The sequence below is a fragment of the Felis catus genome, chromosome E2 (genome assembly GCF_018350175.1).
Source record: "Felis catus isolate Fca126 chromosome E2, F.catus_Fca126_mat1.0, whole genome shotgun sequence".
NCBI lineage: Eukaryota > Metazoa > Chordata > Mammalia > Carnivora > Felidae > Felis > Felis catus.
The window spans coordinates 32306213-32332729 of record NC_058382.1 but is presented as its reverse complement, the minus strand read 5'-3'; the positions used below and the strand labels follow the sequence as shown (position 1 = coordinate 32332729).

Genomic DNA, 26517 nt, shown 5'->3' with positions numbered 1-26517 from the left:
ACCAGTATTTTTTCCCGATTTGCAGCAAGGGGATGAGAAGCACTGGGTCAGCAGGCTGCTCGTATCTGCTCCTGCAGAAAGTGAACCACAAACAGTTGTCAGCCGGGGCCACCGGGTACGGGTGCCCGATTCTCACCCAGCTCAGGATCCCGTGTCCACCTGTCCGTGGTTTCTGGAGCCAGTCCCGCCATCTTCAACACCGTGTCCAAGGAGCCCGCCGGTGCTGCGGCCACACCCTCCCTGGGCCCTCGCCTTCCGTTTCTCGATTGTTCTTCAGCTGTCCTCCGGGTCCCTCAGCCCAAGCCTCGGCCTGCTTCTCTGTGCCTGACCACTGTTGGCTTCGCTGCCCCCACCTCCTCATGCAGTCAGGGCCAGTTCCCTGGGTCCTAAGCCACCCGCTGGGATCCTGCATCCACCGGGTTGAACCAAGGGAACCATAGTGGAGTCTGATACCCCCGGCTGCTGCCACATCTCCCTTGGCAGGTCAGTTTCCTTGAACATGGGCCCCTGAACAAGACCTTTGAATTCACGGAGAAATGTCTTGGCTTCCTCCACAAGGTCACGCAGCAAAGGGACGTGTGAAGAACGGGGACCATGAATGCAATCAGCCAACCACGGGGGTGGGGGGGGGAAGCCAACAGAGGAGATACTGATGGAGCATTTCTTGAAGGAAGCGAACATCCAAGCATTGCACGAACGTCAACAACGCAGCGGATTTACTTTGATCCCGGAGGGCAATCCGATGTGACAATATAACTGGTGATCACATTGCCTCGAAGCGTCCAAAGCGCGGCAACTCAACGTGGCTTGAGAGAGGTGTGGGAACTGTTCAGACAGATCACCCGGAAACCTCAGCGTGCCGCTCACAGACACCAACTGGAGGAGAGAATGGGCTTGGGTCAGATCCGGCCCGGGACGAGTAGGTCCACGCTGCAAAACGGCCTTCTCCCAGGGAAGCATGCGAGCCAGGGCTCCCACAGCCACAGCTGGGGTTACCGAGGGCTGCGTAGACCCAGTTGTGCCAAGAGCCCCGAGTTCAACCCTTTGCGTCCGGCGCATGGGCCACAGCTTTCTGAATTTCCTCCCCTCCAGGCATCCGGGCGGATTGCACTTCCCCGACCCCTCGGAACACGAGACGAGGCGTCGTGCGTCGCTTCCTTGCAGAAGCAATTAGGAGCCACTGCTCTATTTCATTGCTGACGACGAACCATCAGCCTCGTGTCGAGATGGTCTCATCAAAAGATGGGTGCTGAGCGACTACAGAGAGCTCAGCCACCTGCTGACCCCCACTGGACAGACAGCATGAAAGAGATGTGAACTTTCACTGTGTGAGGCCACAGAACATTGGGGGTCGGGGTCGGGGGGATGTTGGTTGCAGCAGATCCTGGCTTATCCTGACTACTTTGACGACTTTCCCCGGGGAAGGTGCCCTTGTAAGTGCTCTAGAACTTTAACGTTTACCCCTGGCCTGGTAAAGTAGAAAAAAACCAGTGTTTTCCTTACGGAGAGGGGGCACGGGTTTCCGGCCTCACCTTTCTGTGCTCGTCCAAGTGGGTGGAGGCCAGGAGACGGAGCGCGAAAGTGAGCCCACGTCGAGGTCTTCGCTGCACCAGGCCGGATGCCGTGCGTGCGGCCAACCTTGAGAACGGTGTGGCCCGAGGAGTTTTAGTTTTGCGTCACGGATGGAGGAGAGTTCAAAACAGGCTCGGCCGCTTGCCTAAAAAGCCTACAGCTGATGGACGTCAGAGCGGGGACCAGAACCCAAGCCCGCCTGACTTCCAAATCTGTGTTCGCGTCCCCAAGCATACACATCCAAGTAGCGAGCCTCTAGCCCCTTCCACCCTGTTCGGAGTTTCTCTCCCAACCGTCATCCCTCTGAGATAACCGTCAGTGAGGCCCATCTCCTTGTTCAAAGCTATTATTCTTAGAATTATGTTCCTCTTTCATTCCACCCAGATTTGTTTTTACTGATCTTTGACACCTGAGGTGCTACAAATCCGTGTGTTTGCTTAAACTCCAATCAAACACACTCATGTTTGTTTGAAGTTGGCGTATCACCACCGGGGTATCTGCAAAGGCCTTCTCTGCGGCTACAGGTTTCAAGAAACGTGAGGGCTGCCCTTTGTTCCCGGGATCGAGCAGGAGGGCAATGGCATGAGACAGAGAAGGGACGGGTTTATTTGTGGAAAGGGAAAAATGAAGGCTGACTCAGCTGCCGTGTCTGCGGCCCTGAGCGTCTGCTTCAGGAAGACCCCTGTGACGCCCCCCCTGGGCCTCACCAAAAAAAAAAAAAAAAATACAACGAAATCGCGACACAAATCCACAGCTCCCCCCCCCCCCCCGCCCCGGGCACACGGAGGGGTTCACTTGGCTTTTAACGGGCGGCCAAGCTCCCTCCTTCAGACGTCGGTGGAGGGCCGGCCTGGGCCTGTGTTCTCTGACTCCTGACGCGACTTTCTCGACGGAGAGCCAGGAGTTTTCTCAAGTGTAACAATATTAATTATCAAGTCACTTGAAAACACGTGTGATGTATGTGTGCATTTATTTCACAAGAATGGTATAAAGATTAAATACTTAATGAATCCATTTTTCATATCAAGGATATATTTGCCCTCCGCCTAAATATCTCTCTCCCTTCTGTTTCTCATGAGAAATATAGCTATCTTTATTATGTAATCAGTAATATATCATTCCTTCTAAGCAGGATCTAATTTTAGCAACATGATGAATGGCCCAGGAATGTATTCCACTGCCCTCCGCAGAAAGGAATATATATCAGACCTGCTCAGGTGTGTGTCATTTCTTTGCACGGGGAAGGTTCTGCTCCCCAAGCGGAAGCCTGGGTCTTTCTGGCCGAGAGCCCCAAGCTCCGTCTCTGGGTTGGCTTGGGCAGACGCCGTCAGGAGGTGGCCATGTGTGAACAATAACCAGGTTTTCTGGCTCCCAGGTTTTCTGGGTGAGCTCCGCGGCTCTCCCAAGCCTGGGTTTATTGCCCCAGCCGGCACCCGACCCGCCGGGCTTTTGATTTCTTCGGTTCATTTACACGCGGGCACTGCTTGGGGAGGACGACATCCCCGTGGGTGACCGCCACCTCTCACTTTTTCTCATTTTGTCTCCAGCCCGGAACAGTTCTTTTAAAATGCGGGGATCGGGGCGCCTGGGTGGCTCGGTTGAGCGGCCGACTTCGGCTCAGGTCATGACCTCGCGGTCCGTGAGTTCAAGCCCCGGGTCGGGCTCTGTGCTGACCGCTGGGAGCCTGGAGCCTGTTTCGGATTCTGTGTCTCCTTCTCTCTGACCCTCCGCCGTTCATGCTCTGTCTCTCTCTGTCTCAAAAATAAATAAACGTTAAAAAAAAATTAAAACAAATAAATAAATAAAATGCGGGGATCATTCCAGTTTGACCAGCAGGATACGGAGTTAGCAACTTCTTGTTCCTTGAGCCGCCAAAGAGAAAAGCATTCTTTCTCTCTCGTGCTACCCGGGTGTCTTCTGGATGCTTCCGTGTGTTTGCCACACGCATCCGCACCTCGCACCTTGACGACATTTTCATTTAGTATGATTTTATTTTGAAGTTCGCTTGTGTACGTTGAGAGAGAAGGTGGGGAGGGGCGGAGAGAGAGAGAGGGAGGGAGAGAGGATCCCCAGCAGGCTGCGCGCTGTCAGCGCGGAACTCATCCTGGGGCTCGCACTTGTGCACGGGGAGGTCATGCCCTGAGCCCAAAATCAAGAGTTGGACCCTTAACTGACTGAGCCACCCAGGGGCACCACCGCCCCCCCCCCCCCAATTTAATTTTAAAATGACTTTGAATTCATTATTAATTTATCTGTAAGAGAGTCAGAGCAGCACGCCATCCCCATTTTGCAGATGTGAAGGTTGAGGCTCCGACAGATTAGAATGTGACTTGTTCCAATTTTGAGATATGGCCCCGTAACGACCCAAACCTACAACTCTATAGCACTCTCCTGACTGTGCTTCGGATTTGATGGTATCTCTATAAAATGGAAGGTAAAAGTTAGCGGTGTTTCTTTTTGCAACAATTGTATCTGAAAAGCTCTGAAACTCTTTGTGCAACTACTGTATTTGTTGACGCTAAGATGTCTTTTTTTTTTTTTTTTTTCATATTCGTGTCTCTTGAAACTGGGATACATCCTACAGTCACCGGGGAATCAGAATCTAGTCGGCAAGAAATTTTTTCCTTCTTTAGTGGTTGCAGCAGACTGGTCCTTAAAATGTTCCAAATCTTCACGGCTCTCCGACTCCGTGCCCTTTGCAATGTCACTTTCTGACTTCCCATCAACCATGTCAATTTCCTCATGCGGTGAAAATAGTTTGGTCTCATCTTTACTTCTTCCTGTAGAGGGCGCTCTTGGTGCCCAACCCATTTCCCTCTGCTCTTAACCGGTTTCAGCCTGCCTGACTTCCAGAAGCACCTGCATTTCTTTGCCTGAGGGCTGGCTCTGGCTGCCAAAGCCCGCTTTGCCGGCTGTGATGGCTGAAAAATATGTTCGCAGACTCTTTCACACTCCTCCCTCGTCTCCTCTTGAATGTGGGCCAGACTTCACGACCTGACTCGCTTCTATCAGATGGAATGTGTTGGAAATGACAATGTGATTTTTTAAACTAGGCCATAAAAGGCACTGTGGCCATGCTCTGTCTTTGATCACTCACTTTGGGGGTAAGCTGCGCGCTTTGTCGTGAGGGCCCTTGAGTCATCCAGCGGAAAGGTCTGTGTGGAGAGGAATTGAGGCCTCCAGCCAAAAGCCAGCACTGACTGGCCGGCCGTGTGAGGGAGTTATCTTAGATCCTCTCACGTCAGCCAAGTCTTCAGATAACTCAAGTCCGGCTGATTTCTTCACTGCAACCTCAAGAGGAAACCCAAGCCGGAATCAACCGGCGAGGCCATTTCAAAATCCCCAGGCTTCACAAACAATTTGAGATAATAAATATGTGGTATTAAGCCACTAGGTTTGGGGATCCTTTACGGCTCATCAACATATAACTAACTGCATGGGGCAGGCTGGGAATGTGGGTGGATTACATGTTGGAAGCGTTCGTCAACCGGTGACAACAGTGGTTCGCACAAACACCCCAGCTTCCTCACCCTCTGGGTAGAAGAATCGAACATCCAGAGTGTCTCCGGGAGGGTTACGTTCCGGTTGCCGGAATGATAATTGGCTTGATGACACCCTTTCTCGGCCACTTTCCTTTCCTTGTCTCACTTCCTCCTGTCTTCCTCTTTCCTACTGCTGTTCCCTTCACTTCCCATATCGAAGACCAGCTCTCGAGTCTTTACATCAGAATCCCTGCTCTCAAGTCTTCATCTCAGAATCCCCTTTTGGGGGTGGGGGGGAGTGGGAACGCACACTAGGTCCATCTCACTTAACCAGTCGCCGAGGCCTGTGGGTTTTCATTTGAGATCCTCCCTCCATGGCTGCAGTTCAACAGGACCACCCTGAGCCGAGGCAAACAGCGAATGGATGGATGAACGAATGAATAAATAAAAGAAGCAAACAACAAGGACAAAACTCACACATACATAAATTTGTTGGTGAACATGTGCCCCCCCTCCCCAATTGTTAACACAGTTGCAAACTCAAAACCAAGAAAAGAAAATCCACAGGTGTCGGACACAGACAGGATACTCAGCTGCAGTGATAAGTGGGAGGCGAAACGAAAAGGCTCCTATGTGAATCGAAAGGACAGAGAGGCCTTAGCAGGTGAAGTTTGAAGCTCTGTGAGTGGGACCATGTAGGTCTGAGCCCCATGAGTGCCAGAAGCAGGAACCAGGCTGCCTGCCTAAAGCCAGGGGTCCTGAGAAGCTTATTTAGTAACCTCTGAGTCAAGGACTAAAGAAATCATCCACTAGTCTAAGGGGAAGAGCAGAGAAGCTTGTAATTTTCCAAGGCCATGCGAGTAATAGGAATCACTCAAAAGAAATGGAGATTTGTGCCACAAATGGTGTAAGGCCTGGTTACCATTACTCAGATACCTCACACTAAGAATTTTTCCCCAAATCTCGTCCACAATCGGTAAATGTAAAAACACCACGCAGGGATGCTCTAGAGCACATGTAACTTCCACAGACTCCCCTTTCTCTCTTACCTCCCTAAGGAAGAGTTTACAGAGAGAATAAAAAGACAAGAAACCACAGAAGGAAGCCAACCACAGGAGAGGGGGCAAATGGGGAAATGTGCATCTCCAGAACTAGAATAGAACAACAATCTGAAAAGACTTTATTTATTTTTAGTTTATTTATTTATTTTGAGAGAGAGAGAGAGAGAGAGAGAGAGAGAATCCCAAGCAGGTGCTGCACTGTCAGCACAGAGCCAGACACAGGGCTCGATCTCACAGACTGTGAGAGCTGGACACTTAACCTACTGAGCCACGCAGGCGGCCCTGAAAAGGCTTTAAAATGAATATTGTAAAACATTCCAAGACACGAGAAAAGGAATATTAACACAAACCAAGAATAAAACTATTTGAAAATGGTCAGATTTGGGAGGAAAATTCTAAAAGTGAAAGAAAAAAAAGTCATTAGGATGAAAACCTAATAGGCCTATCAGTAGATGTGGCTGATGGGAGAATAAGCAAACTGGAAGACAGATCAGAGGAAATCACTCAGAATATAACCAAAAGATAGCGATGGAAAATATGAAAATCGATTACATAAGAAGGGTCTACATGTTTCTTAAGAGCTCCAAATGGAAAAAAAAGATAGAGTAAAAGGCAAAAAGATAATAGTTAAGAATTTCCATTATCTAAGACATGAATCTTCAAATTAAAAAGTATACCAGGTGCCATGCTGTACAGTTAGAAATAAGCCCATTTTAAAACATAGTAGCTGAACTGCAGAATATCAGCCTCAAAAACTAACAGAAAGAAAAAGAACACATTACCTACTACTAAGAGCATACTTCTTGAGAGCAGGGCAGAACATAGCTATTGTGTTATAAATGCAAGGATAGATGCTCGGGAAAAAAACGCACTTAAATGCTGACAGAGGCACTATCATTCCAGAGTGAATGTAAAATAAAGTCAGCTTCAGGCATTGAAAGACTATTTTGGCAAATAATACTTTGTGAAGTAGTATGTGAAGATTTACTTTGGCACAAAAGGAAAAGAAGTAAAATGCAGTATTTAAGAAAGTGATAAATGTTTTAGTAAAGCTAAATAAACCTTCAGTGACATAGTTTAAAATGTCTCCTTTATGGGGCTCCTGGTTGGCTCGGTCAGTAGAGCATGTGACTCCTGATCTCCAGATTGTAAATTCAAGCCCTGTGTTGCGTGTAGAGATTACTTAAAAATAAATTGTTTTGGGGGTGCCTGGGTGGCTCAGTCGGTTAGGCATCTGACTTTGACTCAGGTCTTGATCTCACAGTTCGTGGGTTCGAGCCCCACGTCGGGCTCTGTGCTGACAGCTTGGAGCCTGGACCCTGCTTCGGATTCTGTGTCTTCCCCTCTCTCAGCCTCTCCTCTGCTCATGCACTCTCTCTCTCTCTCTTCTCCAAAATAAATAAACATTGAAAAACATTTTTTAATTTTTTTTTTGAAGGAGAGCTTGAGCAGGGGAGGGACAGAGGGAGAGGGAAAGAGAGAATCTTAAGCAGGCTCCATGCTCAATGCAGAGCCCAATGTGGGTCTCCACATGGGGCTTGATATCATGACCTTGAGATCATGATGAATCTTAAAGGGGCAGAGCCTGGGTGGCTCAGTCAGTTAAACATCCAACTCTTGATCTCCGCTCAGGTCTTGATCTCAGGGTCTTTATTTCAGGATCCTGAGTTCAAGCCCTGCATTGGGCTCCACACTGGGCATGAAGCCACTTAAAAATTAAAATAAAATCAAATCTTGGGGCGCCTGGGTGGCTCAGTCAGTTAAGCGTCTGACTTCGGCTCAGGTCATGATCTCGCGGTCCGTGAGTTCGAGCCCCGCGTCGGGCTCTGTGCTGACCGCTCAGAGCCTGGAGCCTGTTTTGGATTCTGTGTCTCCCTCTCTCTCTGACCCTCCCCTGTTCATGCTCTGTCTCTCTCTCTGTCTCAAAAATAAATAAACGTTAAAAAAAATTAAAAAAAAATCAAATCAAATCTTGAAAAAAGTCTCCTCTATGAATATTTAAAACTAAGGTAGAAATAAATTTCTAAGTCATAAAACCGTGGATGATGGGAGAACAGATCAGAGTTAAAGCACATATTATTCAAAAAGAAGTGTTATTGATTAATTCTAGAGTTTAATTTAGGTGTTACTGTTAAGGTAAGGATAATAACAAAAGATGGAAATCTAATGCATAACTTGTACACCAATAGAAGAAAAATGTAAACATGGAAACTGGACTGTTACCCACCAAATCATGACAGAGTCGATTTTTCTTGGGAGAGAGAAGTAATGATTACAATCAGGAAGAGCCAGGGTGGGAGGACAAACATTATCTGACATGTTCTCTATATATTCTTTTAAGTTTATTTATTTATTTTGAGAGAGATAGAGAGTATGAGCAGTGGAGGGGCAGAGAGGGAGACAGAATCCCAAGCGGGCTCCGCACGGTCAGCGCAGAGCCCAACGCGGGGCTTGAACCCACGAACGGTGAGATCATGACCTGAGCTGAAACCAAGAGTTGGATGCTCAGCTGACTGAGCCACCCAGACGTCTCGTGTTCTATTAAAACACTTAGAAAAAGAAAAAAATGGCACATGCTTTGTACCTGCCTTTATTCCTTTGCCTATGGGATAGGATGCAGATATTCCCCTGATATTCAAGGTCCCCCATGAGATGCCTTTATTTTTCCCAGCCAGTTTAGCTCCCCTTCCCAGCACACATTTTCCCTTTGCATCGGGCCAACCTCCTCCTTTTTCATCCATCCTCTTCTTTAGGGTGTTATGATCCAAGTCCTGCCAATCCTTAAAGCCCCTTCTTCGTATCCCCCAGTGTTGACAACAGCAAATAGAATTATCTGTGGCACATAATGCAAACTATAGTCTGTTAACTCCCTTATTTGTATATAACTGTCTTATATGTTATCTCTCCTCTATAATTGTTTTCTTTCATTCAGTAATCTCCCGTAAAAGATTATAGAATATTTATCAGAGGTCAAGAACTATGGTGGTTATTCCCTGCCCTGGAATCCCTTATGGAATGTTCCACAGCTAAGCACATAGTAAATGCTCATAATGTGTTTGCTAAATTGAAAGCAGTCCCTCTGGTGGAAAGACAATGGGGAAGAGGAAAGGGAACAAAGGAAAATTTGACCATTCTTTAGTAGATAAATTGCACAGATGAAACAATCATATAAGTCCCTCATTTCAGGGTTCTTTTATCAACCTCAGTGAACTAGAATATATTTGAGATTCAGAAAATGTTGGTTAAGGGGCGCCTGGGTGGCGCAGTCGGTTAAGCGGCCGACTTCAGCTCAGGTCACGATCTCGCGGTCCGTGAGTTCGAGCCCCGCGTCGGGCTCTGGGCTGATGGCTCAGAGCCTGGAGCCTGTTTCCGATTCTGTGTCTCCCTCTCTCTCTGCCCCTCCCCCGTTCATGCTCTGTCTCTCTCTGTCCCAAAAATAAATAAACGTTGGAAAAAAAAAAAAGAAAATGTTGGTTAAGAACACTCTCTCTCTGCCCCTCCCCTGTTCACGCTCTGTCTCTCTCTGTCTCAAAAATAAATAAACGTTAAAAAAAAAAATTTAAAGTTGTCTGCTCCTGTAGCAAAACCTAGCCCATCCTGACTAATATAAAGCATGAAAGGTCACACGTTTCCACCTCTACCTGAGAAAAAAAAACTACCGAAAGCCGTGCCTCAGAACTCACCTGCTCTGGCTCAAAAATTCTTCTGTCCAACCTGATGTGGCTGCTGTTCTCGCCGGATGTTAGAATCAAGACGCTAGAGGAGACATCACCTGAAGTCAGCACTGAGCCCAGGGAGCAGGGAGAATGGTCAGACTGTACAAAGAAAAGTTAGGGAAATCGGGGAAATCCTGAACAGAGGCTAAGGAACCCTGGGACCGCCTAGGATCAGTGGAATGAACTATGTTCACAAGAAGCCTTTGACGTCATGCCTGTATCGTAGAGACGCTTTTCCGGGGTATTATAGTTTTCATTACATTTTTATTTTGCTTATTCATTTTATTTATGTTATTATCCACGCTTTTTCTTGACTACCCTTAAAAAAATGCTTACTATCTCCCAAGCATCATAGGGAACACTTCAAGTACGCAGCAGGTCCCCTAACGCTCCCAGCATCCCTCGGAGCCCACAGACTCTGTCCCATCGCTGCAGATGGGGACGGGGCTGTGCTCAGGGATTTGCAACCACCCCAGGTTTCATCTGGTGACAGCAGCAGAGTGTCCCGTGAGCCCAGCCCGTGTAATGCCAGAGTGCCCGCAGCGCTGACCCTCTCCACGAGTTAGCAGAACACGGGCTGACCCTCAACAAAGACTCAATTATGTTTCAGGAAAGCCTGCTCCAAAAGGCTGCAAAACACGTGTGACATTTAGGAAATTTTTATCAAAAAAAAAAAAAAAAAAAGAAAAGAAAAAGATTCTACTTTAACAAGTGTTGGAGCTTCAAAGGATACAAAGCTTGGGTTATCAGAGAAAGTCACATGTGGGAAGCAGTTCTCTCTCTCCCGTTGCTAGCGAAACGAGACAGTCTTGAATTTCAATGATCTTATAAATGCAACCAGAGTGATAAATATAAATATATTAAAGCTCTTTCATTTCGAACAAGGACTCTGTATTCTTTGGCCATATACCTTTTTTTCCTTTCTTTTTCTTTCTTTCTTTCTTTTTTTTTTTTTTTTTAACAACTGCTGCCCACTGATGAGTCATCTCCTGGTTCTTTACAAGGCGAAGAGAAGGGTCTTTGCCTGGAGTAAAAGGAACAGAGAAGAACCAAGGTGGGAATCTCCGAGCGGTTTCATCGCTTACCGAAAGTCCTGCCCCGGTGACATCTCTGGGGGGGGGGGTGCTCAACCGCCCTGCCCCGGACACCCACACTTCCTCCCATGAGCCGCAAGCAAGATTTCAAGTTCATTGGGCATCTGCCTTTTGTTCTCATGTTTGCTCGGCCATGCAACCGGTGAATGAACACGGTTTTCATAGAAGTGCGGCGCTGTGGTTTCAACACGACGGTGGCAGCTCCAGGGTTCTCCAGGGGGACTCTTAAGAACGGAGGGTCCCTTTCCCTGAGCTTGGGATTTCCAACCCCCCCCCCCCTTGTCGCGGGTGCTGTGTGTTCCCGTCCCTCCAGAGCCATTCCGATCCACCAGAAGCGGGGGCGAGTACAGATGCTTATTATCAGGGCTGCTTCTGACAATTCCTAATGTAATCCATATACTACACATACATTCTAGTTACACAATTTATGAGGTATAACAAGGGGAGAGAAGTGGAGCTAGGATATAATTGTGACTGATGTAAAACAGACATGGAGAATGAATGGCCTTACAACATTTGCTTTGAAGTTTGTTAAAAGCAGTAAAGTGATATTCACTATAAGTGAAACCTGCTGTTACAGATATCCACTGGCTCGGGGAGCATTTTCTCTTTGCTTCATTTCTCGGATTGCAATTTGCCGCTCGAAGGTTTTGAAAGATCTTCTTTCGACATGCGATGGGAGAGAAAGAGCGGAAAAGTCCCGGAGCGCGGACTAGGGGCTCATCCTGCGTCCGCCCTGGGCGACAGGGCTGCCTTAGCCGCGGAGCACGCAGGACTGTGTGCCGTTTCATTGCTTCTAAAGCCAGAGGACAATAATAAGTGTGATAATAATATAATCTGCTAACATATGAATCAATTCATAAAATAAGATGAAACAAATAATATCATGATAATGAACATAATAATGAATCCCGTCTGGGCTGTATTTGTCTTTTTGGCAATTCTTATGGAGGAGGGGGCCCATGAAGGCGGAGTGCCAAGGGCCCACAGATTTCATAACGTGGCTCTGCTCGCATAACCTGACTCATTTAATTCTCCTAATTCTAAAAGACTGGAGGACATAGGGAAAGTGATGCTTCCAAGACTCCAGAGATTTTTCTAAGGTTCTAAAACCAGAAAGTAGTACAGCCAGGTTTTAAGACAACTGTCTAACAGGGGGCTCCTGGGTGGCTCAGCCGGTTAAGCGTCCGACTGCGCGGCTCAGGTCCATGATCTCACGGTTCGTGGGTTCGAGCCCCGCATCGGGCTCCGTGCGACAAGCTCTGAGCCTGGAGCCTGCTTCGGATTCTGTGTCTCCCTCTCTCTCTGCCCCTCCCCCACTCGTGCTCTGTCTGTCCACTCGTGCTCTGTCTGTTTGTCTCTCTCTCTCCCTAAAAAATAAACATTAAAAAAAAAAAGACAATTGTCTCACTCTTCCCATGGAGAAGATGGTGACACATAGGCAACTCTACATCGGGACACCTGATGTGGGGAATGAAAAGTGTCCCTTGTATATTTGGCAACAAAGAAAGGAATGGCCAATCAACTCTGAGGTTGGCACGTGTTTTTCCACACAAGACAGGAAGATATCTCGAACTATATGTAATACGGATGTCCCCAAGTTCACCTGTGCAAGGTCAGGACTTCTCTTTAATGATCAAACACATAATGCTCTAAGCACCCGCAGGAAGTCCAGGCTCCATGCTGTCCCTATCGCCTTCCCGATCTTTCTACTGGGATCCCCAAAGACTGTTTCCATGTTCCACTAACAGGTCCTGGTTAATATGCAGAGTCTCAGCTGGCTGCCTCTCACCAGAGAAGTTCTCCTCACTCATGGACGTGTGCCCCCACCCTATTCTCCAAAGCACAGCTAAGACAGAGCTGGGACTTCCAGTCCGGTCTTTACTGAAGTCTTGGGGGCTCAACACAAAGGGTAACATACGACTAATACCTAGGTCGACCAAGCAGTTTGGCCAGGACTCAGGGATTTCCCATGAATTTTCAGTTTTAAACATTCTTTTTTTTTTTTCAACGTTTATTTATTTTTGGGACAGAGAGAGACAGAGCATGAACGGGGGAGGGGCAGAGAGAGAGGGAGACACAGAATCGGAAGCAGGCTCCAGGCTCTGAGCCATCAGCCCAGAGCCCGACGTGGGGCTCGAACTCCCAGACCGTGAGATCGTGACCTGGCTGAAGTCGGAAGCTTAACCGACTGCGCCACCCAGGCGCCCCCCAGCCTTGATTGTTTTTAATCAGCCCATTGTCATTCCAATTCCAGTCCTTTTCCCTTGATTTGCTTTTAAGGATTTTCTCCTTGTCTTTGGTATTCTGCACTTGCGTTACTGTATGTAGGAGTATGGATTTCTTTAATTTATTCTCCTCAATATTTAATATGCTTCTTTTGAGGTCTTGTGACAATTCAATTCTAGGAAACTGTCAGCTCTCATCTACAATTTACACATAATGTTCCCTCCCATCGTCCCTACACTCATCTCCGGAACTCCTTCGAGATGTGTTTGGATCTTCTGATTCCATGCTGTGTGTCCCCTAATCTCTCTTTCATCTGATTCATCTTCTTATGCCTCCATTCTGCATTCTGAGTAAGTTTCTCAGATCTATCTTGTGGTTCCCCGATTCTCTCCACTGCTATATTTAATTTGCTATTTAACTAGCCCTTCGAAATTTAAATGTCAACGAGTACAACTGAATTTTCAGTTTTAAAAGCAGGACATTCCCAGGCAAACAAGGATGAATGTTCACCCTATTAATACTACAGGTGTCTAAAAAAACCCTTTTTTAAAAAGTTTATTTTAGACTGGGGCCTGAGGAGCACAGGAAGATAAAGAGGGCATCCAAAGCAGGTTCCACACACTCAGGACGGAGCCCAATGGGGGGCTCGATCCCACGACCCGGGGATCATGACCCGAGCTGAAATTAAGAGACGGACACTCAACTGACTGACCCACCCAGGTGCCCACCACAGGTGTCTCTGGAACCCACAGCCCTGACTTGACCTCACTTCGGGCCTCATCTTGGTCATTAGCCTACCTCAGCTTGGCTAAGCCAGTTTGTCCCCATCCCCCTAATCTCTAAGCATGCTCTTTCCTCTTACTCCAGACTCAACCTTTCTTGGCCTTAGAAAGAGCAAAAAATCTCTCCTCCCATTTACGACTAACCTCCTTTCCTGCTTCAGCCTGGTCAAGAACAGGGGCATCTCTTCCCTTGTGAGGTAAGACACGTGCTTTTCCGGGAGCATTTTATGATTTTGAAAAAGACAAAAACACTCTTAGAAACTAGGAATAAAGGAAGACTTTCTCGATCTGATAAAAGCATCGTTGAGAATCCTATCACTTTAATAGTGAAAGGCTAAACACTTTCCTCTGAGGACTGGGTACAAGATAAAAATGTACTATTCCACATCTGCTCAACAGTGTGTTGGCGATTTTAGCCGGTACAATTAAGGCAGGAAACAGAAATAAAAAATATATAGCTCAAAAAGGAGTAAGTAAATAGTAAATCTGTTCTTATTCACAGACATCCTGATTATGCACACAGCAAATCCTAAAGTAGCTACAAAACCAAGGGCCAAAATAAACACATTTCGCAAGGTGCTAGGATACAGGGTACTTATAAAACTTAATTGTATTGTCATATACTAGTAGCAAAAATTTGGAAAATAAAGTAAAAAATTTTTACAATATCATAAAAAATATACGCTTAAAAATACATTTAAGAAAAATGTGTAAGGCCACCGTACTGAAAACTATAAAATATTGCAAAGAAAACTGAACGACTTAAATAAATGGAGACATGTAATGTCAATGGATCTGAGCACTCGATATTGTTAAGATGTCACTTCTCCCCAGACTGATCTCTAAATTAAATGAACCACAATAAAGATCCCAACAGTCTTTTGGTCTAGATTGGCAAACAGATTATAAAACTCAAGTGGAACTGGAAATGGTTACAACAACCTCAAAAATAAGAACAAGTTTGGAAAACTCATACAGCTTACTTCCAAGACTTACGAAGAGGTACAGTAACAAATGTAGTGTGGGATTTAGTGTAAGAATAGGCTGATTAATTAAACACAATAGAGATTCCAGAAATAAACCCACAATGACACAGTCAACTGGTTTTTGACAACAGCACCAAAATAATCGATAAAGGAAAACATTTAACAATTGCCATTGGAAGAGCTGGGTAGCTCGTGGGGACAAATGAGCTTTGACCCTTATCTCACACCATATACAAAAATTAATTTGAGATGAATCACAGACCTAATTATAAAAGCCAAAACTATCAAGTTTCTAGGAGAGAATATAGGAGAAAATTTTCACGACCTTGGGGTAAAGACGTCTTGGAAAAGATACTGCAAGAAATAACCATAAAATTTAAAGCAACAATATGTAATATTTCATCAAAAGTTAAAAATTTTTACTCATCAAATCCCACCACCAAGGACATGAGTAAACAAAGTACGGGCTGGAAGAAAACATTTACAAAAAAAATATATGTGGCATAGAACTTATACCTAGACCATATAAAGGACTTTTACAACTCCTTACTAAAAAGACAATGCAACTTTTAAAATGTGCAAAAGAGTGCTCGCTTCGGCAGCACATATACTAAAATGTGCAAAAGACTTGAACAGACAAATCACAATAGAAAAGGTACAAATGGCCAATAAGCATACGAAAAAACATTCTACATCATTAGTCATCAGAAAAATAGTAATTAAAACCATAGTGAGATACCACTACATCCCCAACAGAGTAACTAAAATCTTCAAAGACTGGTAATACCAAATGTTAATGAGGATGTGGAGTGACCAGAATTTGAATACATCACTGGTGAGAATTTAGTATGGTACAACCACTTGGAAAACTCTGGAATTTCCTTGTAGAGCTAACCATACACCTGTTCTGGGTTGAGTAATTCAAGTCCTAGCTCTATACTTAAAATTCATGAAAACTTTGGTTCATAAAAAGATGTATAGAGGCGTGTTCAGAGCAGCTTTATTTATAAGAGCTCCAAGTGAGAACAACCCAAACGTCCATCTGCTGGAGACTGGGTAAACAAACTGATATATTCATAGAATGAAATACTACCCAGAGGGACCTGGCTGTCTCAGTCTGAGAAGCATTCTCCTCTTGATCTCTGGGATGTGAGTTTGAGCCCTATGTTGGCTGTAGAGATTACTTAAAATAAATAAATAAACTTAAAAAAGGGAAATAGTACCCAGCAATAAGAGGGAACGATCTACGTGAACAAATCTCAGAAACGTACTGAACAAAAGAAGTCAGACAGCAGAAGTATGATTCCATTGATACCAACTTTTATATCAGGTAAAACTAGCCTATGGTAGTAGATATACACACATGACAAGGGAAAACATGTGTACACAAAAGCTTGTACACGAGGGTTCATAAATAGGATTATTTATAAAAGCAAAAACAACTCGAATATCCATCAACTGATGAGTGGGCAAACAACGTGGTATAACCATACAATGAAATATTATTGCCATACAAAGAAAGTACTGACACAGGCAACAATATGGATAAACCCTGAAAACATTATGTTAACTGAAATCCAGACACCAATGCCACATATCACATGATTCCCTTTACGTGAAATGACCACAATAGGCCAATCTATAGAGACAGGAAGTAGATTAGTATTTGCCAGGGGGTGGGAGGAGACAGGGATGGGGAGTGACTGCTGACAGATACATGGTTTCTTTTTTTTCCAGAGTATTGCAAAAATATTCTGGAATTAGATCTACGATTCTATGCCGATATAATAGTAAACACTCTTTAGAAAATATGATGGTTTAAACAATCATAATTAAAAAATTTAACAAAAACGCAAACTGCCCAGGACCCGTGTAAGGAAAGTTATTAAACTCTACTGAGGAGCATAGAAATAACCTAATAACTCAAGGGGGCACTTTATCTTTGCATGAGTGGACTCAGTCTTATGAAAATATCACTTCTCTCCAAATTCATACACATACCTGGTTCCAAAGGAAACCCCAGTAAGGTTTTTGGTTTTGTTTTTTAAAGCTTATTTATTTGTTTGTTTGTTTGTTTGTTTGTTTTTTAGAGTGAGAGATAGAGGGAGGGGCAGAGAGAGAGGGAGAGAGAATCCCAAGCAGGCTCTGCGGTGTCAGCACGGAGCCTGGGGCTCGATCCCACGAACCGTAAAAGATCGTGACCTGATCTGAAATCAAGAGTTGAACACCGACTGAGCCACCCAGCTGCCCCCTATGAAACTTAAAAGAAAAATGATTCTTTTTTTAAAAAATTTATTTATTTATTTATTTATTTTTTTTTTTCAACGTTTATTTATTTTTGGGACAGAGAGAGACAGAGCCTGAACGGGGGAGGGGCAGAGAGAGAGGGAGACACAGAATCGGAAACAGGCTCCAGGCTCCGAGCCATCAGCTCAGAGCCTGACGTGGGGCTCGAACTCACAGACCGTGAGATCGTGACCTGGCTGAAGTCGGACGCCTAACCGACTGCGCCACCCAGGCGCCCCAAAAATTTATTTATTTTTGAGAGAGAGAGAGAGCGAGAGAGCGAGAGAGTGCGCACACGAGCGGGGGAGGGGCAGAGAGAGAGGGAGACCCAGAATCTGAAACAGGCTCCAGGCTCTGAGCGGTCAGCACAGAGCCCGACGCGGGGCTCGAACTCACAAACTGTGAGATCATGACCTGAGCCAGAGTCAGATGCCCAACCGACTGAGCCCCCCAGGCTCCCCAGAAAGAAAACTGATTCTAAAAGTGCTCCAGAAATATAAATTTGCAAGAATAGCCAGGACAAGAATGATGAAAATAAACTTTCTTCTACCAGGTATAAAAATTAACTAATTAAAGTTGGTACAGAACAGATGCAGGATGAGGGAGGTCCAGACGAACGCAACCGAGAGCCAAGACCAAAACCAAGCACGAATATGGATTGAGACAAAGAAAAGGTAGCCTTCAATAATTGGAAAAAGACTGGACTGTTCACCAAACAATTTGGGGACAACTGACCATCTGTAAACAAAATTTACAAAATGCACGCCTGACACTACAAGAAAGCGGAGGCGGATTAAAGGTTACATATAAAAACGACACCATGGAAGTCCTAGAAAAATAGGTCATTTTGTTAACTTTGATTAGAGGAGGCTTTTGAGGAGGAGTTTTGAGGTATATCAGCAAAACTAGACTCTAAAGAGGGAAAGGATTGACTCCTTAAAAATGAAAACATTCTATAGGGCAGAAACCTTAAAATTAAAAGACAAACATTGGGCAAAAGCCCTTGCCACGTACGCTACAGACAAAATGGCGGTTGTCTTCAATGGGTGATGACTTGTAAGACTGTTTTTACCTGAGGTGCCAGTGGTTCAATTCAAATACCGCTGAAGCATACAAGGGAATTTTCTAGCTTCTGTAACAGTCAAGTCCCGGGCTGGTGCCCTACCAGTTTAATGGTCTCCCGGGCAAGAGAGCTGCTTCTCTGAAGCTCTAGGAGACAAGCTTTTGGAAGGATTTTGGCCCCGATGGGGTCACATGGCCATCACTGAAGTAGCCTGTGGCTGGAGGAGGGTTACTTTCTCTTTTGTTCTTGGGTTCTAGTGGTTTATCCATCCATGTCTCTGGCCAGGCCTGGGTCATATGCTACCCTTGCGGCAGGGAGAGGGGTAAGTCAGCGCCACACAAAATGTCCAGAATGCATTTTTCATAATGCAGAGTGATTCTCTTACCAGAAGAAAGGAGAAGGAATGTGAAGGGGCAAAGCCAGCAGATTTTCACTAACATATATAATGAGTTCTCACAAATCAATAAGAAAGAGTATTCTCAAAATGACATGAAAAGCCATGGAGATTCATCGTTAGTTAAATATACTCTTCCTGAGCCCTGTTCTTTTATATTTCTGCTGAAGGCTTTCCAAGGTTGTGGTTAGCTGATTTTTTTTACAAATTAAGCGATAATATTTTATCACAAGATACTAATATGTTATAATAAGCTTCTTGCCTCTGAGGTTAATATGTAGAGTATAGGAATCTTCTGATGACAATGTTTTAATTCAAAGGAGTGTCTCTAGTTGTCAGAATTTGAGGCATGATGACTAAGTACAGTCCCTCAGGCAGAATGAATGCTTAAATCTTTATTTCACCAAAGTTCAATAAGTCTTCCTTCTTTCATCTTTGAAAAGTGAGGGAGGAACTTGTTCTTAGTACTTTAAAAAAAAATAACCTATAATTTTTCAGTGATTTTACATGCATGTTTCCACCATAAATTTTGGGAGCCGAACGTTACCGATTTTGTTGTGAATTTAGTTTGTCTCACTGAAAGAAAAATTAAGCTATTATTTCAATATGTTTTACATCTTTTTATGGCTAGAATTGTTACCTATTCGATTTCACATTACTGCTTTGTAAAAACGTCAGCTGTGTGTGTTAGACCCACGCGAGACGATTCATAGAAGATAAAAAGTTTAACTTTCGAGCGTAGCCCATGCTGGTGAGAGGGCCTGGGCGGATTTAGAAGTACCTCCTGCTTGGCAGAGTACAGCTATAGAGAGTTCAAGAAACTTATGTCCCGGCACTCGAATCCTCAGGCAATAGGTGTTTCATCTCTGGATAAATAAATGGTCACTACCATGAACCAAAAGAGTAAGGAGCTTAGAGTTCCTTGCTGGCTCTCTGTGGCCCTCATCCTGGGGCGATTTATGCATGGCTGTTTCTTTCCTCTACTAATCTCTGTGAACCCCACAGAGGGCTATGATTTATTTACTACTAATTCCCTGGGACCTGCTCTGGGCCTATCGTGGAAGGACTCACTGAATATTTGTTGAATGAATGAATGAGCAAATGAACAAGTTGCTGAACGGGCATATATATGGCTTCCCAACCCTCTTGTTTAACCAGTGCTCCCCTGTCAGGATGGAACAGTGTGCAAGTCAGAACTAGAAGCCCCACAGGCTAACTCCGTGGATGGCAAAGGGACACGTTTCATCGACTTGAAATCTATTAAAAGATCATCCTTCACAAATTCTTTCAAGCTTCTTAAGAAGAGGATATTCTGTCATCATAGGTGCCCCGGCCATGAATTTCAAAATTTCGTCTTTGAGAAAACATGAAATATTATACCAACTTAGATAAAAATCTTTGGGCTACCTTTTTTGGTCATTCATGCATTTATATTGTCAAAGATGAAACAGAACTGTGAAAGGTGGTGACCAAGAGGGAATGTGATTTAATTCAAGGGAATTAAAGGGTAGAAAGGGAAGCAAGGAACATAGGCAAATTTGCTGAATATTTTTCTGTGCTTGGAAAACAGTATCACCTGATGTGTACCCAACGCTGGAACAGAATGAAACATCAGTTCGATTCAGAAAGTATTTCGAGGGGCGTGTGGGCGGCTCAGTCGGTTAAGCGTCCAACTTCGGCTCGGGTCACGATCTCGTGGTCCGTGAGTTTGAGCCCCGCGTCGGGCTCCGTGCTGACAGCTCAGAGCCGGGAACCTGCTTCGGATTCTGTGTCTCCCTCTCTCTCTGCCCCTCCCCGGCTCGCGCTCTGTCTCTCTCAAAATTAAATGAACATTAACAATTTTTTTTCTAAAAAAGTATTTTGACGATTTGTTTTTGTTTCAATTTGGTTTTGTTTTTGTTTTTTTAAGAAAAAATTTAGATTCAGCTCTCTGTGAATGATCCTTGGGTATCTATTTCCGTTCAGTGAAACTTTGCTGTTTCAAAGTGAGTAGGATGAACAGTGGGATAGAGCGTAGCTGGTGGTCCGCCAAGATGATCTTTCATTCCGGTGTGGGTTGTTGCTGCGGTGGTTATTCGCGTTTTGGCGTAAAGCTGACACCTCCAGTGCTGATGCGGGACTCGGGGTTCCCTTCTGGAACAGGAAATGGAGACCCCAGATGAGAGCGAATGGAGCAGACTCCTTAAGTCAGAAACATCCGCTGAAGAAAGAAAGTTTTCCATGGGATCTTGCTGTGGTTCAGGGGCCCATCATCCAATTCTGAGCTAAAAGAATAGACGACCCGTCGGGCTTTCAGCAGTGGCTCATTGAGACCCTTCCTCTCTAAGCTCAGTATTGACCAAGAAGTAGCTACAAGAATCCGACAGATGGAGATCAAAGCATTTTTACTGCTGGCATCATTCAGTTTCGAAAATACGACTGGCATCTGTGGCCCCCATGATTGGGCTTCCACACCTGGCCTGTCAGGCCCTCCTGCAAGACAAGGTGTTGGGCCAGATGCTTTGTAAGGCAGGCACTTTCTTGGTCAAATGTAAATAGGATCACTGTCTCCCATCTAAACTCTTAAAATTAGATCAGGGGCGCCTGGGTGGCTCGGTCGGTTAAGCGTCCGGCTCTTGATTTCAGCTCAGGTCGTAATCTCACAGCATCCCACGGTTCGTGAGTTTGAGCCCCGCATCGGGCTCCGCGCTGGCGGTGCGGAACCTGCTTGGGATTCACTCTCCTTCCCTCCCTGCCCCTCCCCCGCTCTCTCGCTCTCTTTTTTCAGAACAAAGAAACCTAAATTTTTTTCTTTTAAATCGCATTAGATCAGACCAACAAACATGAACTTCGGGAGCTCTGGTACCAACCAGAGGCTGGGACCATTGGGATTATTTCTTGCGCACTTCATGCGATCACACCCCGTATTAGAAGCCCCCTTGAGGACTTTCACTACTCCGTGTACCTACTTGTATGTTTCCCTACTCGCTGAATGGAAGAATTGTTGTTGTTGATTTTACTATCTCTTCTGTGGACCATGTGTGTGTTAGTCCTCGGGCGGGTGGATCCATTCATTTGCTCACTCATGGATGCACCTACGAATCACTATGGAGTGTGCCTGGCCCTGTGCTGATCCCAGGGGTTACAAATAGAAATAATCTTCAACCCCTATCTTTGGGGGAAGGAGGCACATAGAGATATTGTATGATACGCCCAGGGAAACCGGCTCGTGGAGACACAGAGACAGGCCCAAGGCGAGGGCCGTCGGGGTGTCACTGAGCCTAGGTCTTGAACGAGAGCAGCAGGAAGAAGAAGTTTCCTTTGTAGCAGAGGGGGCCGCTCTGGAAAGGCCCTGGGCCTGGTGTGGAGGGGAACAGGAGGCACAGCAGGCCGGGCCCGGTCCGGGGAAGGCTTTGGAAGACGGAGGAAGAAGTTCAAGCTTCATTCAGGAAGCAACCGAAAGCCAGCCGAGGTCTCAAGCAGAGGCGTGACTCGCTCCGTTTTTTTTTTATCAGGGAGATAACTCTGCATTGGAGGGATGGGATTCCTTCTTAGCAAAGTTAATCCTTAAAGGGCAATAGGCATTTGGCCGCTGAGAAGCCCGGCTTTTAGCATAGTTTTTGGAGGGTCTCGAGTGATATTGATGTAATTGAGCTTTTAGCAAAAAAAAAAAAAAAAAGATGAAATCGTAATAGCCGATATGTTTAAAATGAAAGGAACGTGATTTGCCTGATAATAATGCAACCTCCCCCCCCCCCCAAAATGAATCTTTAATTCAACCTATGAATCTTTAATGCCAACATCGCAGCATAATACTTTGAAATGGAAACTCGAGACGCGAGCCTTGCGAGATCAGCCCTACCGTGGGTTTGGGGCAGACAAATTGAGCCGTATGAACTACTGACACCCTGCTGGTGGCAGCAAATGTGTGCTGTTCGCCTGGTCAAAACAAGAGGGAAATGAATCAATGGCATTAAAAGGGAACAACATGGGCAGCCCAGAAGGAAGGGACGGTGGGTGCCATGGCCCTGGTCCTGGAGGCCACCTGGCGGGACCCCTCCTGCCTGTCGGGAGGGAGAGGCGGCAGAGGGAGCCCTGGGGGAAAGGGGACCAGCCCGTCACTGCTCCCGGCGAGAGGGCCCGAGCGAGGGCACTTCTGACCCATTTAAAACCAAAAGGTAGATTACCGACACAGGCGTTCCAGAATGTCCGCTGGCAGTTTCGGGAGGAAATAGGTTTCATTGTTCAGCGCTGAACACCCAGCCTGATACGTGCTTTCTCAGAATCATCTTTCAGCTCTAGAAGGCCTTTTGAACCTTCCAGAACCCTTCCACGGATGGGGTTGTGTTTAATACAAACAGCGGCAACTCAAGGGAGGAACCACCTGGAGTCACTGTATTTCTCACTTGTGCTTCCCTATTTACGTGATTGAAAAAGTCACGAGGAGGGACGCCTGGGTGGCTCAGTTGGTTAAGCGTCGGACTTCAGCTCGGGTCACGATCTGGCCTGAGTTGGAGCCCGGGGTCAGGCTCTGTGCTGACAGCTCAGGGCTGGAACCTGCTTCAGATTCTGCGTCTCCCTCTCTCTCTGCCCCTCCCCCACGCACTCTCTGTCTCTCAAAACGAATTAAACATTAAACATAATAATAATAATAAAAAATAAGTAAACAGTCACGAAGCCATGAGCCTGTGAGATATTAAATAGCAAACACCAAACAGTCGACCAACAGCCGTTTTAGATGGGACACCGCTACCTACCACGAGAAGGAACGAAAAGAAACTCTTGGCTTCTGACTCATGGCAATGGCTCAGAAGCCAGACGGGAATTAGGCCTGGGTCCAGGCCTCAGTTTCCCTCTGGGTACAAGAAGACGGGCTCCAAAAGGTCTTGATTTTGATTGCCGTCCCGATGCCAACGGTTGACGTGCTTAGCTCGCTGTTTTGCAAGAAGCAAAGCGCTCTCGTGTGGGTGGGCCCGGCGCTGTGCCCGCCGCCCCTCCCGGGGGAAGTCTGCCCTACAGATCCGGGCACCCAGGAGAGGTCAGAGCCCGAGCTCAGCCTGGCATCCACGTTGCGCCCGGCCGCCAGCCCGGCTGCTGGGCTGCAGGCAAGTCACTTGACCTTTCGGCGCTTCGAGTTTCTCAGACGTCAAACGACGATAATAAATCATCACAACCGCGGTGGATTTCTGGGAGGGTTCGACGAGACGGTGCCTCCCAACTCAGCTTACGTGCAGTAGGCTCTCGAAATGTGGAGACGGTTACTCTTATCATTTGATCATTATCAGCGCCTTGCCTAAGGGGCCGACCCGTTTGGGGAGCGTGGTTGCTCCGCCCTGAGCAGGACAGCCACCTGGCTGCCCTTGAACTCCCCCCCCCCCCACCACCCCCCTCCAGCGTGAGGAAGGATCTTTCCTCCGGTAGGCATGGGGCCCGGTTCACGGTAGCGGGGTTTGGGGTTCGCTCTCAGAGAGCAGGTGGGACTGTGAGGCCGGGGAGCCAGCTGGTGGCTGTCCCCAACCTCAGGCACGAGCTGAGGAACCTTGCCCGTGCTCCTAGTTTGGGAGGAGAGCAATGTCCGTGTGGCGCACGTTGCGGGCGAGGGTCTTCTCGGGCTGACGGCAGAGCAGGGCAATCACCGTTCGTGCTAAAATGCTGGAATAATTATTTAACACGTCTGATTTCATTTTCAAGCCCCTCCCCCCCCTTTTTTTTTGCCATGTGTACGGATCATCACAATTTAAAAACACCAAGAGTACAAGATTTAAGTACCTGAACCTGTCACTGCACGTTGTAACTGGAGAACAAAAATGTTCCGTGAAGGGTGCGTGTGTGTGTGTGTGTGTGTGTGTGTGTGTGTGTGTCTTTGGCTCTCCTGAAGTTTCCATAACTACAGCTGTTTAAGATTCTGTGGGTATGGAAAGCACATATTGTTGATCGAGAAGGGCTATTTTTGCTTTACCAAAGGCCAATCACACAGGTCAGTGGCACCCCCGTGCTTCACCGCTATTCTTTGGGCATTAATTTTAATGTTTAAAATGCAAGTGCATTTTCCAAAGGCTGCATAAAGCACTAGATAAGTAGAAGACCACTGGCTTGGGAAGAATGAATGCCCAGCGAAGCCTTTCGCATAGAGAGAATGCTGAATATCTGTGCCATTATTTACCATCAGAATCAGATATGGTTGTCTGACTGATGGACAATTTTTTCCCGACCTGTTCTCTTTGCAAGTGCCCTATACTGTCTAGACAGTTGCATATTATTTATACATTCATTTCAGATTTTATGGTTTGTTTTTTTCCCCCCCACTAAAGTTGCGCAGGGTTTCATGCAGCCTAGTAACTATTGGAAATGCGCTTCACGAAAACCCATATAATTGCACCAGGTGAATGCTTTCTTTCTGAGAGTTGTGTCACCATTAAAATAAAATTTTAAAAAGGGTGTTTTTTGGTGTTGTTGTTGTTGTTTTTTTTTTTTAAGACCATCATACGAGCTCGGAAAGAAAATGAGACTAAACTTCTCAACCCTCACTCCAACCACACAGAGGGACACAACGGTGTGCGTGCACACACGCGCGTGTGCGCGTGCGAACCCCCCCCCCCCGCCCCCGCCCCAGTCTTCAGGGTACCAGCAGAGCAGGCCATGGAGGGAATTAGAGACAGCTAATTTCAAAGGTTCTTAATCAATTCAAGTTGATCCCATTTGTTGATTAGGGAGTCAAAATGCATTATTTGCATTCTGTTTCAAATTCAGAATTTTCTCGCAGAGGTTCCAGGCTGGAGAAATCTCTTTCAGAGCGATCCCCTTGGGCAGAAAGGGAGTTAATTTGAAAACTCTGGTGAGTCTGATAGGTTGTGAAAGTTCCACATGAAACATTTATAATGGCTCCTTTCAGGGTGGCGGGTCTGGGGGTATGTGTGCGCGCATGCGTGCATGTGGCCTTCGGTAGCCAGGAGCCGGCGGCTTTGTGTAATTAACCGGGTAGTGAGCACAGTGCCCCCTTTCCGTCCAGACGCTTCGGTTGTGTAGCCATTACAGTCACAGAAAGGCGGAAGGGCAAACCTTAAGAGGTTAGTTGGAGGGACATTCCCTTCCCCAAGTGCCTCCCAAGCTGGGGCCTGGTTCTGTGCGGGGCCTGAGGCCCCACGTCCGGCCAGCCCCACGGCTCCCGATGCAAAGTTGAAAACACTGTATTTTCCGGCTTCCTTGTGGGGTTGCTTTCGGTGTGAGACCGGAGTTGGAAATTGGTTCCTTCAAGCCCAAGCTGGTGACCTGGTAAGCTCTGGGACGGGTGCCTGAGTCACAGGGAGTGAAGCCCGGGGGGGATCGTTCTCCTGGGACCGCATGCTCAATGTAGCCAGGAGTGAGGGCACACGTCTGGGAGACCCTTCCCTCTGATTTCACGCACTTTTGGCTAGGAAAATCCCAGGCCTGCTGAGAGAGAGGTAGTTGATGTGTATGTCCAACGTGTCAGGAAGACACTACTTATTTGGGGGCAAGATTATATATTAACCTATTTGCCCCCCCCCCCCCCCCCCCGTGTCAACTGAAGGGGGTGAAGGCAAACGTTCCCCAGGAGTGGTGGGGGCGGGGGAGGGAATGTAACTCTGGCTGGATACAATTTGTTCTTTGGAACCTCACCCCCAGGCCCCCCCAATCTATACCCACTTGAACTGCTCCCTGTGCCCCGGGGAGGGTCACAGCTATGACATCTTAAAATTGTCCCCAGCCGCCAAATGGCCCCCCACGTTCTGTTTATCAGCCAACACCAACATTAAATTGCAAAACTTGCTCACCGTGTGGCTGAAGTCATTCTGGAGGTAAAGAGTCACAGCGATGATGTCGGGAGGGGAAGAAAGTTTTCCTTGTCTAAACA

At 46.4% G+C, this 26517-nt stretch overlaps 1 long non-coding RNA gene across 2 annotated transcripts; it reads right to left on the bottom strand.

Annotated features, from left to right (window-relative positions):
- Window positions 1-10552: 10552 nt before the first annotated feature.
- Window positions 10553-23794, bottom strand: LOC123382383. 2 transcript variants are annotated; one of them, XR_006590683.1, is made up of 3 exons: window positions 23402-23789; window positions 11482-11718; window positions 10553-10855 (listed from the first exon to the last, which is right to left on the bottom strand). It is a non-coding gene; the product is annotated as an uncharacterized LOC123382383 (long non-coding RNA). The 2 variants fall into 2 exon arrangements; XR_006590684.1 differs by lacking the exon at window positions 10553-10855 and having other exon boundaries at window positions 11374-11718; window positions 23402-23794.
- Between the last annotated feature and the right edge of the window lie 2723 nt (window positions 23795-26517).